General features: G+C 36.6%; 1 pseudogene; it reads left to right on the forward strand.

Moving 5' to 3' along the window:
• The first annotated feature begins 9,683 nt into the window (after window positions 1–9,683).
• The window catches only part of LOC142537617 (uncharacterized), a 37,644-nt pseudogene continuing 28,675 nt past the window's right edge, over window positions 9,684–18,652 (forward strand).

Below are 18,652 nucleotides of genomic sequence, written 5' to 3' on the forward strand. Positions count from 1 at the left end.
CCCAAGATGGCTCACTGGTCCACGTCCTCGGTCCCGACCTCCTCAGTACCTACAACAATCAAGTCTAGTGAGTCTAAAGACTCAGCATGCATATATCGTAGATAACAAGTAAAAATATCATAAAATTTCATGCCGTGTAAAGATATCATATCGTAAAGCGTAATGTGAAAATATCTTGTCATGAGTAATTATAAATACGTGGATAACTGAACTGAAAATCGTAAGTGAAATGTTTGCTCGATAGAGCCCTGTCATGAAATAGCATATAATAATTTTCTGTTGAGAATATGTTCTATGCAAGTGGCCCATAACTGAATAAAAGTTTTAAATGTCGAAATTGCAGCGGAAGTAAATATCTGTTTCAAACAACAACTTAAAATAATTCATCGCGATAAAATGAGTTTGCATAAAATAATAAATAGACTGATAAATGAGGTCCTCGGGTTCCTTCTACTGCCGACCCAATATGGCTCACTTGTCCTCGCCCTCGGTCCCGACCTCATCAGTACCTACAACAATCAAGTCTAGTGAGTCTAAAGACTTAGCATGCATATATCGTAGATAACAAGTAAATATCATAAAATTTCATGCCATGTAAAGATATCATGTCGTAAAGCATAACGTGAAAATATCTTGTCATGAGTAATTATAAATACGTGCATAACTGAACTGAAAATCGTAAGTGAAATATTTGCTCGATAGAGCCCTGTCATGAAATAGCATATAATAATTTTCTGTTGAGAATATGTTCTACGCAAGTGGCCCATAACGTGAAATGAATCGTCTGATCAGACTAAACCACAGTATACTGGGCGGTAGAGATCATTACAGCCCTTGGACTTGATATCTGTACTAATACATGAACATGAACCGGTCAGTGACCACCGGATGAAGTAATAATCCCATGATAAGCTGCAATCCCATGAGTGTGAAGTGGCCACAAGCAATATCGCATATATCTCAACAGTGAACATTTTATATTTTTATGCACGTAATATAATTAAATATCATGTTTTATTTTACAAAATGGGTTGGACCGTTCCCAGGCTCACTGCGACCTTATTATAACATGAAAAACATGCAAATAACTTGACTTGACTATGCAAATAACTTAACTTGACCAATGCTTCAAAATCGAACTAAAAACGAGACTATTACGCCCAACAAACTTAATATTTAACCATGACTCCGTACCAACTTGAACCAACATCGAACCATCATTTAGTCATGATTAAAATACACCTAATATACTGGAAAATAAATCCCTAGGGCTGTAATACACGAAAATTATGCATGGAGGCCAAAATCATGAAACGCTCTTTCGAGAGTCACTTTGGCACATTGCACCGTAAATTCTCGTACGACCTCTAAACTTAACCAAATCACAAACGGCCAAAAACATGACCTTCCTAACTCCATAAGGCACTGTCTAGTTCAAGGTCATAGGCTAAAAGCCAACCAATAACTCAAACGAGCCTCTGAACCAAATCACAAAGTTGCTGTCAAGAAAATTACAGCAGCCGCTGTTGCGCTTCTTTGCGTCGTTTGCAAGGCTAATGGCCATTGGGGCTTGAACCACGGACCAGAGCCTCTTATCAACATCCTAAGGTATGGTTTGAACCATGGCTAAGGGCCCTAGGCCAACTACAATTCCAGCCAACACCTACGACAATACAAGCTTCACCCGAGAACACACACATGGCACGCGTGGGGGTGTTGCTTGTTTTGATGTCAAATGAAGGATCCAATGGCTATGAGGTTAACCATGGTCCATTCTAGACATGCTAAGGTGTTGTATGAGTCATGGCTAAGGGCTAGAAGCCAACCACAACCCACTTGACACCTGAAAACCGAAACTCAACACGCTCAACAAAAACCAGAATTTTAAAACCGAAGGGGGCTGTTCTTGTTTGTCTTGAAAACCAATGGGACCATGAACAAAGCCATGAAAGGACATCTTGGTCACGTACTAGACATGTAAAGGAGAGGTTCTAACCATGGCTACAGCCCCTAGGGCAGCCAAGATCAGAACACTTGCCTTAGACAAGCAACACAAAAATTCGAGACTCATAAATTGCCATAAGAAGAGTTGATGTCAAATCTCTTCCTCCAGCGTGTAGGGGCTGGTACCAATGGACTAACACGACCCTAACATGCCCTAGTATATGTCTAGATGCATCCTTGGGTGCCTGGAATCGAGCCAACCTCGTGAAACCACAAAACCAACAAAAACGTGAAGCACAAGTGGGAGGGCCAAAACAATCTGTGCAGAATTTTTATAACACTTGCTGTACCTTTTCGGTTTATGCTCCATGAAACGTGATCATATTATGTTTTAAATCACTTATATGGCTTGATTGAAGAGAAAAGAAACGTATATACATGCCTTGGATTTGTTTGAAACGAAAACAAATCAATACGACGACGCGGCGCGGAGGAGACATAGTTGCTTTGCTTTCTACTTTTCTCTCTTGTTTTCTTTCTTATTTCTCCTTGGAGACTCACGTTTTTCTTGCTGAAATGCTCAGGATTTTTGAGAGAATGAATGGAGGAAAATGGCTAGGAGTGAAGGGAAAGTCTACTAATTAAATGGGATAGAATGGCAAGATTCAAAATCTTTTTATCCTAGTGTTTGTTAGATAAGAAATGATATGATATTATTTGATTGAGGGAGGTTAAATGGGGTGAGATATGACCGATTTTTAGCTATCAAATATGGGTAGGAATATTGCTTAATTAATAATTTTTATTGATTAAAAGGTGAGGGATTATCATATCAAGAATGGATTAAGGAAATGAATCAAGTGGTGAGTTGACTAACTAATTCAAATTTTCTAAGTAATGGCCGAAAATTGCTTATTAAAATGGGGTGGAATATTGCTTAAATATTCTATTTTAAGTCTTTAAAGTTTTATCTACCCATTAAGTATTTTAGTGAATTAAGTAATTAATTAGTTTAGTGATTATCTTGCATGCATGGCAATTTCCTTAAAGTAAATTACTAACATGTAAATTTATAATTTATTAAATAAAATAAGCCTAGATTGACTTATCTCAATTGGTCACATATTTTAATTTAGGCTTTTAATTAAATTATTGGGCATAAAAGAACTTATTTACTACTAACTTCAATTAATTAATTAAATCCCTAAACATTCTTTTAGATTAAAATAAATTATTCTTTATCTTAAATTAAGTCTAGGAATATTTTCTCATTATTAAAATTTATCTCATTACTCCAACTCTAGTCCGGCCTCGCTTATTTAACTAAAAAGACAAAACTAATCTCATGCGATTTAAAATAAATAACCAAGACTAAATAACTTTAAAATGCCAAAAAATAAAGAAATCGTTTTTAATTTAAAAACTAGAAATTATGCATGGCTTATACGTAGCCTGATTTAACGGGTTCTACAACTTTCCCACCCTTAAAAGAAATTTCGTCCTCGAAATTAAAACTCACCGTATAACTCGGGATAACGACTCCTCATCTCTGTCTCAGACTCCCACGTAGCTTCCTCCTCTGAATGATTAAGCCATTTGACTTTCACTCGCTTAACCAGCTTGTTCCGAAGCTTCTTCTCCTGTCTGTCAAGGATCTGCACTGGTCTCTCTTCATAAGACAGATTCGGAGTAAGCTGCAACGACTCAAATTTCAAGACATGCGAAGGATTTGCCATATACTTCCTTAGCATAGAGACGTGGAACACATTGTTTACTCCGGCCAGATTCAACGGAAGAGCAACACGATAAGCTAACGTCCCAACCCTGTCGAGGATCTCAAATGGTCCGATGAATCGCGGACTGAGCTTTCCTTTCTTCCCAAACCGCATGACGCCTTTCATAGGTGCTACCTTCACAAAAACATAGTCGCCAACAGCAAACTCTAGATTTCTCCTCCTCTGGTCCGCATAACTCTTCTGTCGACTCTGAGCAGTCCTCATCCTATCATGGATCTTGACTACTACATCGGCAGCCTGCTGAATAATCTCCGGACCCAATTCTGCTCTTTCCCCTACTTCATCCCAAAGAATAGGAGATCTGCACTTACGACCATACAGTGCTTCATACGGAGCCATACCTATAGACGACTAGAAGCTGTTGTTATAGGTGAACTCTACCTATGGCAAGTTCGACTCCCAACTCCCTGAGAAATCGATGACACAAGCACGGAGAAGATCCTCCAAAATCTGGATAACTTTCTCTGACTGCCCATCTGTCTGAGGGTGGAAAGCTGTGCTAAACAACAACTTCATACCCACTTCTGAATGCAGACTCTACCAAAATGAGAAAGTGAATCTAGGATCCCTGTCAGATACTATAGAGACGGGAATACGATGAAGTCGGACTATCTCCCGGATATTCAACTCTGCATACTGAATCATGGTGAAAGTCATCTAAATGGGTAAGAAGTACGCTGATTTGGTAAGACGATCAACAATCACCCAGATAGCATTTGATCCTCTGACTGACTTCGGCAAACCGGTCACGAAGTCCATGGTAATATTCTCCCACTTCCACTCGGGAATAGGAAGAGGCTTGAGCAAGCCTGCTTATCTCTGATACTCCGCTTTCACTAGCTGGCAAGTCAGACACAAGGATACAAAACGTCTGATATCCTTCTTCATTCCTGGCCACCAATACAACAACTGCAAGTCTTTGTACATCTTCGTACTCTCAGGATGAATAGAGTACGGCAACATATGGGCCTCGGATAAAATATCTGCTCGAATATAATCACTGCTAGGAACCCACATTCTATCTCGGTAAGTGTATACAAGACACTGCCCTTGGCCTCATCTCTCTGCTTCCACTTTGCCAACTGCTCATCTGCTAACTGACCACTGCGAATACGGTCTAGAAGGGAAGACTGAATCGTCAAAGTAGATAGACGGGGAACTCTACCTCGAGGATAAGTCTTTAGATCAAACCTCTGAATCTCAGACTGAAGAGGCCTCGAAATCGCTATATAAGCCATCACTGCGACTTTCCTACTCAATGCATCCGCAACTACATTAGCTTTACCCGGGTGGTAGCTAATGTCACAGTCATAGTCCTTCACTAGCTCCAACCAACGCCTCTTACGCATATTCAGCTCTTTCTGCGTAAAGAAGTACTTGAGGCTCTTATGGTCGGTAAAGATCTGGCACTTCTCTCCGTACAAATAATGCCTCCAAATCTTCAAGGCAAATACTACGGCTGCCAACTCTAGATCATGGGTAGGGTAATTCTTTTCATGGATTTTCAACTGACGAGAAGCATATGCTATCACCTTTCCATGCTGCATCAACACTGCGCCTAGACCGAGCTTCGAAGCATCGGTATACAAAACAAAGTCTCCGGGCCTTGACGGCATGGCCAATACTGGTGCTGAGATAAGAGCTTGCTTCAGAGTATCGAAGCTCTTCTGATACTCATCACTCCACACAAATTTTGCATTCTTCTTTGTCAACGACGTGAGTGGAACTGCGATAGAGGAGAATCCCTGAATAAACTTCCGATAATATCCTGCTAGCCCAAGGAAACTGTGGATCTCTGATGCATTCTGCGGAACAACCCAATCTCTGACTGCTGCAACTTTCACTGGGTCTACCTCATTACCGCTGCTAGAAACGATGTGGCCTAAGAACGCCACCTTCTCTAACCAGAATTAGCATTTACTGAACTTTGCGAATAACTTGTTCTTTTGCAAGGTCTGCAAAACTGTGGTCAGATGTCTGCTGTGATCCTCATGATTCTTCGAGTAGACGAGAATGTCGTCTATGAACACTATCACAAACTGGTCAAGATACGGCTGAAATACGCGATTCATGAGATCCATGAAGATCGCTGGCGCATTCGTCAAACCGAACGGCATCACAAGGAACTCGTAGTGGCCATAACGAGTCCTAAAAGCAGCCTTGGAAACATCAGCATCCTTTACCCTCAACTGATGATAACCGGAACGCAGATCAATCTTGGAGAATACCGAAGCTCCCTGCAACTGATCAAAAGAATCCTCAATCCGCGGAAGTGGATACTTGTTCTTCACTGTAACCCTGTTCAACTCCCGGTAATCAATACAGAGCCTCATAGAACCATCCTTCTTCTTCACAAATAAGACTAGCGCGCCCCATGGTGAAAAACTCGGGCGAATGAACTCCTTGTAAAGAAGTTCCTGAATCTGCTTCTTGAGTTCTGCCATCTCTGTCGGTGCTAGTCGGTACGGTGCTTTTGAGATTGGTACCGTACCTGGCATAAGCTCAATCGAAAACTCCACCTCTCTCTCGGGTGGCATACCGGAGACGTCCTCAGGAAAAACGTCTAGAAAATTTCTAACAATGGGAACATCGGAGGCTGACTGACTGGGTGCCTCAGGAACGGATACAAAAGTCGCTAAAAACGCCCGACACCCTCTACGCATGAGCTTCCTAGCCTGGATACAAAATATAATGCGCGGTAAAGGAAAGTACCTGTCTGGTTGGAATAAGAACTGCGCCATCCCCGGCGGTCGGACTAGAACGGATCTCCGCTGAAAGTCAATCAAAACTCTGTTCCGCAATAGCCAGTCCATCCTGAGAATGATGTCAAACTCTGGCATCGGCAGTACGATAAGATCCGCATAAACAAGATTGCCATGAAGCTCGAGGTCTATATCTCGGATCACATTGATAGCTGTCATCTCCTCTCCAGAAGGCAAAACTACTGAATACGCCACATCTAACCCAACGGTCTTGACCTTGAGAAAGTTAGCAAAGACCTCCGAAATAAACGAATGAGTAGCCCCTGAATCTATCAAGGCTTTCGTAGCGGAACCAGATATAAAAATTCTCCCTAAAAGATTGGAACGTCAAGCTGAACCCAATAATCACTAGAACTAACTTAATAGACATGCAAAGGCCAGAGTTCTTCTAAACTAAATTCCCGAAAATAACACTGATTAGAGCATGCAATCCTATCATCAATTCTATGTTCAAAATCTTAATCCAGATTCCAAAAACAATGAATTTCAAATATTAACTTAAAGCTTTAAGATACATGTCATGAGCATGGTGTCTGGTTTGTCTCCGCTGCATGGAGAGCAAAAACTCTGCCTTGGGTAGGCAGACTCCTCTGCGGGCACTGCTGCAGCAAGTGGTCTGGACTACCATATTTATAACACTTCCCTGAGCCATACATACACGCTCCAGCATGAGGGCGTGTGCACTTAGGAAAGACTAGGTGCTCAAAGGTCCTTGGGGCTGCACGTCCCTGCTGCTGCTGTCACTGTCCTCTGTTCTTGGGTGGGCCATGGAAAGGCCTCTTGTTCTGATGCTACTGCTGAGGAGGAGGACGGTGTGGCATCTGGACTGGGCGCTTGCCCTGGCGGTCTTTCTCTATATCCTGCTGATCCTGCTCTGCAGCTAGAGCTCTGGAGACGACAACATCATAAGTAGGAGGGGCAGCCACCCTAAAATCACGGCGCAAGATCGGCCGCAGACCGTTGATAAAGATAAAAAATTGTATATTAATTAAATTTTTTATAATATAAATATATAGTTTTTGTTTTATTAAATGTTTAAATATTATATGTTTTATAATAAATTGTATAAAATATAAGTTGTTGTGTAATTATAAGTTTTTAATATTTTTTACAGGTTCGATCAAACAACTCAGATATCTACAAGTTTTATTTTATGTGGAGAAGAAAATTCAGATGGGAAGATTTTCAAAAGTGATGTGTATTAAAATATTAATTTCTTGGAACACCAATGAAGACTTATGTGTAAAAAATAATATTTTATTTGTGGTTGTCTCCCCAAATTTGGCTACAAATAGGGGTGCATTGTAATGTATTGAGATATCCCTCATTTTATGAACAAACCTTTGAGTTCATAATATTTCTCTCTTTGTTTTTCCTTTATTTCTTCATTTAAATATAATTAGTATGTTAAATTCATATTCAAAGTTTTACACTTTGAATAATGAGTAGCTAACTTCCCAAAATTGAGATGAAAAGGTGAAACTCTTGGCATGATAATAAGGTTATTAAAAGGTAAGAATCTATGTTTTATATTATTTAATCATTATTTATTGTTTATGTTTTATTATTCTTTAAGTATTATTATACCCTACTTATAAGTGGGATTCTTGATTTATTGTTGCTATATGTTACAATAAATTCTTAGAACCATTTAAATGTTAGTTTGGTATTGCCAACCATTTAAAGTTGATGCCTTGATTTATTATATGATTATATCATAATATTAATTTATTGGTACCATTTAAATTTTTGTTTGGTTTACCAACCATTTAAAGTGGATGCCTTGATTTATTATTTATTAATATCATAATATTAATTTCTTGGTACCATTTAAATGTTTGTTTGGTTTTACCAACCATTTAAAGTGGGAACCTTGATTTAGTGTTTACAAATATATATGTAGCACAATAAATACTTGACAACATTTACAAGTTTTGGTATATATTATATACTTATAATATAATAATATATAACATAATAAATATATGATTATTTAATATATATTGGAACCATTTTATTAAGTGGATTTCAATAATGTTCATTAATGTTAACTTTATTAAAATATCAAGAGTAGATCCTTTAATCTCAACTACTTAAATTAAAATTTGAACAATTAAAGATTCAAACCATTACAGAAAAAAAAACAAAAACAAAAACAAAAAGACATTGAAGTGGACTTGTAATTACCTTAGCTTCCCTGTGGATACGATATTCGGACTCAGCGAATAATACTACTTGTTGACAACCTGCTCTTGGGAGTGCAACAATCAAAGTCGCAACAAGTTTTTGGCGCCGTTGCCGGGGAAGTATAATTTAATTTCAAATCTATTTAATTTTGTTTATAGTTTATTTTTTTTATTTGAATTTTTATTGCTTTTGTGTGTTTTTATTCTTTTGCATTTGCATTTGCATAAGCATTCGATCGCGTACACTTAGTGGTCGACTCATTCGAAATAACCCTTTATTTTTACAAAACATGGCGGAAGAACCCATCCAAGAAAATGAAGATGAAATTCAATCTCAACATGATCATGATAGACGAAGAACACTTAGAGATCACATTAATCCTACACGTACTAGTGCACCTTTACAAAACATGGCGGAAGAACCCATCCAAGAAAATGAAGATGAAATTCAATCTCAACATGATCATGATAGACGAAGAACACTTAGAGATCACATTAATCCTACACGTACTAGTGCACCTTCATGTCTAGTTTTTCCCCCTGATGCATCTCATTTCAATTTTAAGCCTGGTATTATCCAAATTTTACCTAATTTTCATGGCTTAGATTCTGAAAATCCATACATGCATTTACGAGAGTTTGAAGAAGTGTGCAACACATATAATGATCTAATTTGTAGCATGAACACCATTCGACTTAAGCTTTTTCCTTTTTCTTTAAAAGATAAAGCTAAAACTTCGCTACAAAATCTTAGATCGGGATCCATTCGAACTTGGGATGAATTGCAACAACAATTTTTGAAAAAGTTTTTTCCATCTCATAGAACAAATTCTTTCAAAAGACAAATCATCACTTTCATTCAAAAACAAGGAGAAAATTTTTATCAGTGTTGGGATAGATACAAAGAATTGCTTAATCTTTGTCCACATCATGGTTTTGAAATGTGGAGAGCTGTTTCTCAATTTTATGAAGGCTTAACACCTAAAGATAAGCAAATGGTTGAATTTATATGTAATGGAACATTTGAAGATAAAGATCCAAATGAGGCAATTGAGTATCTCGATTCATTAACTGAAAATGCTCAAAATTGGGACAATATAGGTACAATCGAACCATCAAACAAGATTCAATCTCCCACATCTGGTGGAGGTATGTACACCCTCAAAGATGAACATGATCTCCAAGCTAGATTTACCTCTTTGGCAAGAAAAGTTGAGGCACTTGAATTGAAAAAAAATGGTCAATTAAAAGCTATTCAAGAAATTGTGTGTCACATCTGTGATACAAGTGATCATTCTACAAAAGATTGTCCCACTTTGCCCTCTTTTAAAGAATGTCTCCATGAACAAGTCAATGTTTTGAACAATTTCAAAAGGCCAAATTTTGAACCATTTTCTCAAAATTAGAATCCAGGTTGGCGAAATCATCCAAATTTTAGTTGGAGGAATGATAATGCAGCACAATTTCCGCAACCACATTTTCAAAATCAACAAAATTTTCAAAATTATGCACCTTATGTTCCTCCACCTACCAGGAATTTGGAAGATTTATTGAATTCTTTCATTGCAAAGCAAGAGTCTATCAATACTCAAACTGCTCGAACCATGACAGATTTGAAAGATACTCTTGCAAAATTTTCATATGCACTTAATGTTCATGAAAAAGGTAAATTTCCTTCACAACCACAGCCTAATCCCAAGGATCATCATTCACAGACTGGAACTTCTGGAACTCAACCGATGGATCAGGTAAAATCTGTTATTACCCTTCGAAGTGGTAAGGTTGTAGAAAAATCCATTCCTGAACCTTGTGAAGATGATGATAAATCAATTCCAAAGGGTAAGGATGTGGAACCCATAACTTGCGAAGAGGAATTTCAACAGACAGTGTCACCACCATTCCCTCATGCATTGAAAAATACAAAAAATTCAAATTTGAATTCTGATATATATGATATTTTTTAACAAGTAAAAGTTAATATTCCTTTATTAGATGCAATAAAAAAGGTATCATCATATGCCAAATTTTTGAAAGACTTGTGCACTATGAAAAAAAAATTAAATGTGAAAAAGAAAGCATTTTTAGCCGAACAAGTAAGTGCAATCATTCAAAATAATAATACTTTGAAATACAAAGACCTTGGTTGTCCTACTATTTCATGTATTATTGGAGAACGAAAGATTAAAAAAGCCTTGCTTGATCTTGGAGCTAGTGTGAATTTACTCCCATATTCAGTTTATCAAGAACTCAATCTAGGCGAGTTAAAATCTACTTCGGTAACACTTTTACTTGCCGATAGATCTTTCAAAGTGCCAAGAGGTATGGTAGAAGACGTGTTGGTTGTTGTCACTTTGATTGTTGCACTCCCAAAAGCAAATTGTCCACAAGTAGTATAATTCGGTGAGTCTGATATCGTATCCACATGGAAACTAAGGTAATTACAAGTCCACTACAATGTCTTTTTTTTTTGTTTTTGTTTTTGTTTCTTTTTAATTTTAATTGTTTGAATCTTTAATGGGTAAATTTTAATTGTTCAAATTTTAATTTAAGTAGTTGAGATTAAAAGATCCACTCTTGGTATTTTAATAAAGTTAACATTAACGAACAATATTGAAATCCACTTAATAAAATGGTTCCAATATATTAAATAATCATATTTATATTATGTTATATATTATTATCTTATAAATATATAATATATACCAAAACTTATAAATGTGGTCAAGTATTTATTGTGATATATATATTTGTAAACACTAAATCAAGGTTCCCACTTTAAATGGTTGGTAAAACCAAACAAATATTTAAATGGTACCAATAAATTAATACTATGATATATTCATATATAATAAATCAAGGAATCCAATTTAAATGGTTGGTAAAACCAAACTAGCATTTAAATGGTTCCAAGAATTTATTATTATAATATATTTATATATAATAAATCAAGGCATCCACTTTAAATGGTTGGTAATACCAAACTAACATTTAAATAGTTTCAAGAATTTAGTGTAACATATAGCAACAATAAATCAAAACTCCCACTTATAAGTAGGGTATAAAAATGCTTAAAGAAATAAATATAAAATAAACAATAAATAATGATTAAATAATATAAAACATAGATTCTTAACTTTTAATAACCATATTATCATGCCAAAAGTTTCACCTTATCATCTCAACTTTAGGAAGTTAGATATTCATTATTCAAAGTGTAAAAATTTGAATATGAAATTAGCATGCTAATTGTTTTTAAATGATGAAATAAAGAAAAAAATATAGAGAGAAATATTATGAACTCAAAGGTTTGTTCATAGAATGAGGGATATCTCAATACATTACAATGCACCCCTATTTATAGCCAAATTTGGGGAGACAACCACAAATAAAATATTATTTTTTAACACATAAGTCTTCATTGGTGTTCCAATATATTATATTATATTATACATCACTTTTGAAAATCTTCTTCTCCGAATTTGCTTCTTTCACATAAAAAGAAACATCTGGATAATTGAATTGTCTAGTTGTGGTATTTTTTTCAGACCATTTGACCAAGTAATTTGAGAGATATGGTCAAAATACTAGAGCATGGTAAAACTGCCACTCCTTTGGTAACTTTATTTGTTGCTTAATTTGATCCCAATTGTGAGAGGATTTTTATCTCATGCTTGCCACCAATATTGTAGATATTAACATCAACTTTCTACAGGTCCAAGAATCATCTTAATCCCATTTGCAACGCCAAGTTTATTCTTGTTTTATCGAACCTGTAAAAAATAGTATAAACTTATATTTTATACAATTTATTATAAAACATATAATATTTAAACATTTAATAAAACAAAAACTATATATTTATATTATAAAACATTTAATTAATGTACAATTTTTATGTTTATCACACCTCCCAACCAGCTTATTGCTAGTCCCTAGCAATTTAAGCGTTAATAGCAATACAAAACATATTGATTAATTTAAATAGAAATGTAATGAAAACTATCTAATTGTTTAAATTAAATTTGAAAACTGTCAAAGTTATATCAAGATCATCATAATTATAATTTATGAAATAATTTGAAATGATCAATTCAAAGCTTTTTTCAGGTAGTTAAATGTACACGGCATTCAGAAATTCCTAATAATGGTCTCAACTCCATATCCTCACAGGTAAATAAATGTTTCAATTTATGGCAACGATTTCTCTCATGGAGTTGGAATACAGATAAATTGTAAGGCCCAAGAAATTTATCCTGTTAATCTGAAATGATTTAGTGATTAATTGATGTGATTATAGACGAAATGAATCAGACCGGGAAAGACGAAAAAAGACGCGAAATATGTGCGAGGGAGATGCCATCCGCGTACATGCGCGATCTGGTGCGCACACATGCGCGGGTTTGGCAGAAGACCCCGCGCATATGCGCGGCGTGAGGGCGCGCATATGCGCGAGGTGTCCAGTAGCCAAGGGGCTGGAACAGAACATTGCGCGCACATGCGCGACGTGAGCCGCACACATGCGCGAGGTAGGAAGAGAGTTGGGCGCACATGCGCGACGTGAGCCGCGCACATGAGCGAAATGTCCAGAGAAGTTGGCGCATGGAGGCGCGTATATGCGCGAGTTGCATTGCACGAGACAGTAGGTCTCGCGCATATGCGCGACGATGGGGCGCGCATATGCGGGAGCTGCCGTGAGTCAAATGCGCCGAGACATATTGTCTCGCGCATATGCGCCGAGTGATGTCGCGCATATGCCCGAGACGAGCAGGTTGAAGGATTAGCCACTTGCCTTACATACACGAGATGTATGTATATATATATATATATATATATATATACATGCAAATCTTCATTCAGCAACCGAGAGATTACGGGGAAAAAGGCTTCAAGTTGCTTCGGCGTGGGAAATTGAGATTTACGAGAAATCCGTCCGTCAGATTTTGAATCCGACTTCAGTACTGAGTTCTATCGACGCAGGCTATAACTGGACGTAAGTATTGTTACGTTTAGATATGATTTGAAATTATGGTATTGTCAGAATTGAATATGAATCCTATATGGTGTTTCTGATATAATAGACATCGTATAATTGAAGTCAGATTGAAGAACAGACTGTGTATGTATTTGTTATGATTTTCGGAGTTGATTTGATTTAGATTCGATATCAGAACTGTATTGTTATTGATTATAAGTTGTACCGATATTGATCATGAATTCGGGTATTATATCTGTGATGTTGAGATTGACGGGGTTATTGAGACTGTATTGTTATACCGTCGAAAATCAGTAAATTGATATTGATCAGATTCGGTAGTGATTTCGATTATATCGTGATATCGTCGATATGGATTAGATTGTATCTTGATTCGATATTGATCAGAGTATGTTTGATTTGAGTATTGATCAGACTAGATTTTGAATTGAGTTGCATATTGAGATTGTGCCTATGCGATATTGTATTTTAGATTGATATGGACAGATTTGACTTTGTGACTTCGACTTCGTCAGACCGAGAAGATAAAGGTATAAATTAATGTTGAGTTGGGATTGCACAACTCGAGTAAGGTTTGACTTGAGTCTTCCGAAATAACATACTTTATTTTATTGCATTGTTATTTGCAATTGAATGATATTGATATCTTTGATTTATTGATTGATGTACGGAGTCATAGGCGGATACGTCTAGTCGTACACGAGTGATCTTGTGACAGAAGCGCCTGATAGTGGTGGGATCGCCACGGGCACATTGCACGATGTCACAAGATAGGATATTGGTGAAAATGCCAAAGTCTGTGACGGTTAGGTCAAGACATCGGACGTTTGGCTATATCGAAGTGGATAGAATTGGAGTTTCTTCTATTACTGGTGTTTGATATGGAAAGAGCCAAAGTCCGTGAATAAGAACATACCACCACCCCGATCGGGAGTGCAGGTGGGTGTATGTTCTTATTCCGATCGGAATCCCTAGATTAGGACTGAGTCGAGTCTGAGTCTAAGAATCACGGAGAGTGATTCATTGCTTGATATGGAATTATGTTCCTGATGATGATATATGTTTAGAATCTAATTTATTCTTGATATTGATTCATGTTTGGATTATAATACATGTGATGAATATTTGATTCATGTTCGGATTTTGATACATGTTATGAATTTTTATTTCATGCTTTTATATGGTTTATATGAAAGGCAAGTATACAAGATTTATACTGGGAATATAATTCTCACCGAAGTTATCCGGATGTTGTCTTGTTTGTATGTGTGCATGACAACAGGTGGGACAGGATCAGGGTCAAGAAGAGAACGAGGCTGGACTAGATAGCGTGGAGATCCGGGCTCAAAAATAAATTAGGAGTCAGCACTGATATGTAGTTGAACCTAGTTGGATTATTGTAGATCATACAGAACTTGTATGTTTATATTAAATATGTAATTCATATTGATTTACATAACGTTTTTCGCTTTGTATTTTAAAAAAAAAATTTAGACCCTGTTTATTATAATTGAGTAATTAGTCCCAAAGATGATTAAGAACTTGATTAGCGTCCGGGTCCCCCCAACAGGTGGTATCAGAGCAATAGGTCCAGGACTGTAGGTTACCTTAGACTAAGATAGAGGCTAGTGAGCGGGGTAGAATGAATTTTCTTTCCTTGCATGTGATTGCTAGCATGTGATTTGTTATAATGTTGACTTACATTGTATGTGCTAGCATGATATTATGTGTTATTGTTTTTAAATACATGTTACCTGAATATCTGAGTTGATTTGGTAATATGTCTGATTTGAAAATGAATCAGAAAAAATTCTTGATCAGAGGTAAGCTGATCAGAAAGGGACTGAGATTGATGTATCTCCTGTGATTGCTAACTCTTGTGATTATCAGATATACCTCCGAGAAGAATTCGAGAATTGGGTAGTACTTCGAGTAATCAGATGGATGTGTCAGAAACTCCGATGGAAACAATGATGACGAGGTTTCAGTCGTTTCAACCGCCGATTCTGAAGGATACTGAGACACCAGTTGATTGTGAGAATTAGTTAGAGGATATAGAAATGCTATTTGAATTTCTGGGTTTCACAGATGATTGTAGAGTTAAACTGATTGGGCACCCGTTACGGGAAATCGCAAGGAGTTGGTGGCTTGTAACCAAAGAAGCTTTAGAACAGCGTGGTCCAGTGATTACGTGGAATGTTTTTATAGTTGAATTCTATCAAAGATTCTTACCCGTATCATATAGACAGGATAAAAGTGCAGAGTTTGCAAATCTGAGACAGGGTCAGTTGAATATTGATGAGCATTTGGCCCAGTTCTTCACCTTGCTACGTTTTGCCCCTCACGTGGCTAGAAATGATGCAGCTGTGTTTGATCAGTTCATCCAGGGATTGAATCCGGAGATACGTACATTGGTAAATGTGAAACAATCGAATAACTTTGCTGATACTCTGAACAGAGCTAGAAGAGCAGAAACAGTTCTGATGAGACAAAAGGAAGCTCTGTATGTTCTTCCAACACCGAGACCACAGCAACTACCTCCCAGAATTGAGACTGGTAGTAGTAGTGGTGAAAATAAATACTATTTGAAAGCCCGAAAGGAACAGTTTAAGAAGTTAGGGAGCGTTTCAACTAGCTCCAATGGTTCTAGCCCGAGTTATACCGGAGCGTATTGTAGAGCCTGTGGAGGAAGACATCCCACGGAGCAATGCCAGGGAGTGACTAGTAGATGCAATGTCTGTAAACAGCATGGACATTTTTCTAGAGTATGTCCACAGAGAAGTTCCCGAAGATTCCAGGGAGCAGAGGCATCTGGTGGTAGTGACCGAGGAACAGATCCAGGATGCACTTGATGATGTAGTGACATGTATCTGTTCTTTTATGATTTTGTTCCATATGTATTGGGGAGATTCTCGTACATCTTATACATGATTCTGTATGAATTGCATTGACATATGCTTTATTCTGTTGGGTCTGTATGTACGGTAGTATTTATTTCTTTATCTTTTGGGGGAAAGATTGATATCAATGAATTCTGTAAATATCGTATACTGCAGTGAAGTGAGAATGAGATTGAGTTCTACTGTGTTGTACTTGTGTTGTCTGAGTTTGACTGCATTATTGATATTGATGTATTAACAAGTACGGAACTATTGTAGATTCTTACCAGGAGATGGTAAGATTCGGACTTGAAATGGCCGAAGAATGAATAATGTACGGTAAGGATTTTCGATTTTGAATTCCTTTGATTTCCATATTAATTATGATTCGATGATTATCGAAAGGAATAGAGTTATTCCTTATGCATTCAGTTGATTACTGAAAATGAATATACCATGAGCTGATTTGTCAGTAGCAGGAGAAATGCTAAAGTCTTTCTAGATGAAATTCCGGATTTGCCTTATATCAGGGAGAGTGATTTCCGCCTTGAATTGATACTAGGTATTGGTTTTATTTTAGAACTCCTTACAGAATGATACTGATTGAATTTAAGAGAATTGAAATATCAGTTAGAGGATTTATTGACCGAAAGTTACATCTGATTGTGTGTTTCTCTGTAAAGTACTTCAGTTCTGATTATGGGTTGATGAATCCGGTATTCAGAGGTATTCTGATGATTTTATGCCGTTTATCTATGATATTTTGCGATATACTCGTGGCATATGACTGACTAAATCGAATATCTTGTATTGAAGGATATGAGAACTGAAATTGTTGTATACAGAAATTGTTCAAATATGAATCTTGATTGAAACAGATTGTATTTCGAGTATGTGATATCCGAATATGGTATACCGATTGATATTAGCACAGCTGAGGCAGTGATCAGTGGCTGAGAATGACACCGAGTCAGAAATGTCAGAAATTTATTTTTTTTCATGAGTTTAGAAGATTATGATATGTGACTGTTGTTTTGAAATTGTTTGCGAATTGTTATTGTTCTAAAACAGTATTTAAGACAGATTATATTGTTTGGGGGACATTACATCCGAAGATGATATAGCAGTTGATCTAAACAACGTCGAAGATGTGATACAGATTATTGGGAACCGTTGAGAGTATATACTGTAACGTCCGGAAAATTTAAAGGTCCACGCGAACCATATGCACAAATTATTAAACTCCTTTGTATTTTAATTATATGTTTTAATTGTATTAATTAATTATGTTGTGCATATTGACATGTTTAAAATATAATTTTCTACATTGTTGCATTAAAAATGTATTTTTAAAGGTTATTCGAGTTGCGATCGAGGAACGGAGACTGAGGGCTGAAAATAGAAAATGTTTCTATTAAATAGTTGTTTTTAATTATTTAAAATATGAGTGATGCTTTTTCTTATTTTAAAAAAAAATAATATGGGGTTTTGAAGTGATTTTATACGCCGGGACGTAAATTTTATCGGTGTTGGTTTTTCAACAAAAATACGAATGTTTTGACAACCCGGCTAATAAATTCGCAAACTTATTTAAACAAAACTAATTTAATATTTTAATTAAATTCTAATTAAGCATTAATGGGCCTAATTTTTATGCTTAATGGGCCTAAGCTTAATTAAAGAATTATTAACTATAAAATATGTTAATCACCCCCATAACCCCACAAACACCCACGCCTCCCTCACCCCAACAAATTCAAGGAATCCTTTGCACCTTAAACTCACGGCACACACATCATATTCTTCAAGGAGGATCAAAATTTTGCAAGGAAAAATCAAGTCATCGTCTTCGTGTCGTCATTCTTCAATCGTCAACGTATAATCGTGCGTTAATAACGCAAAGGCACGTCATATTCTCCTTTTACTCATCTTTCACACCATATTATGTGTTTGATACATGATTGCATGAAAAACATGATACAACTTTTATATTTTCGTTTTTATGGTTATACATGCACAAAACAAGAGTTTTTCTTTTTTAAAACTCTTCATAATGATGCACAGAGGGGCTGCCATGGTAGGGATACTTGAA

Source organism: Primulina tabacum, chromosome 2 (assembly GCF_025594145.1).
Source record: "Primulina tabacum isolate GXHZ01 chromosome 2, ASM2559414v2, whole genome shotgun sequence".
Classification (NCBI taxonomy): domain Eukaryota; kingdom Viridiplantae; phylum Streptophyta; class Magnoliopsida; order Lamiales; family Gesneriaceae; genus Primulina; species Primulina tabacum.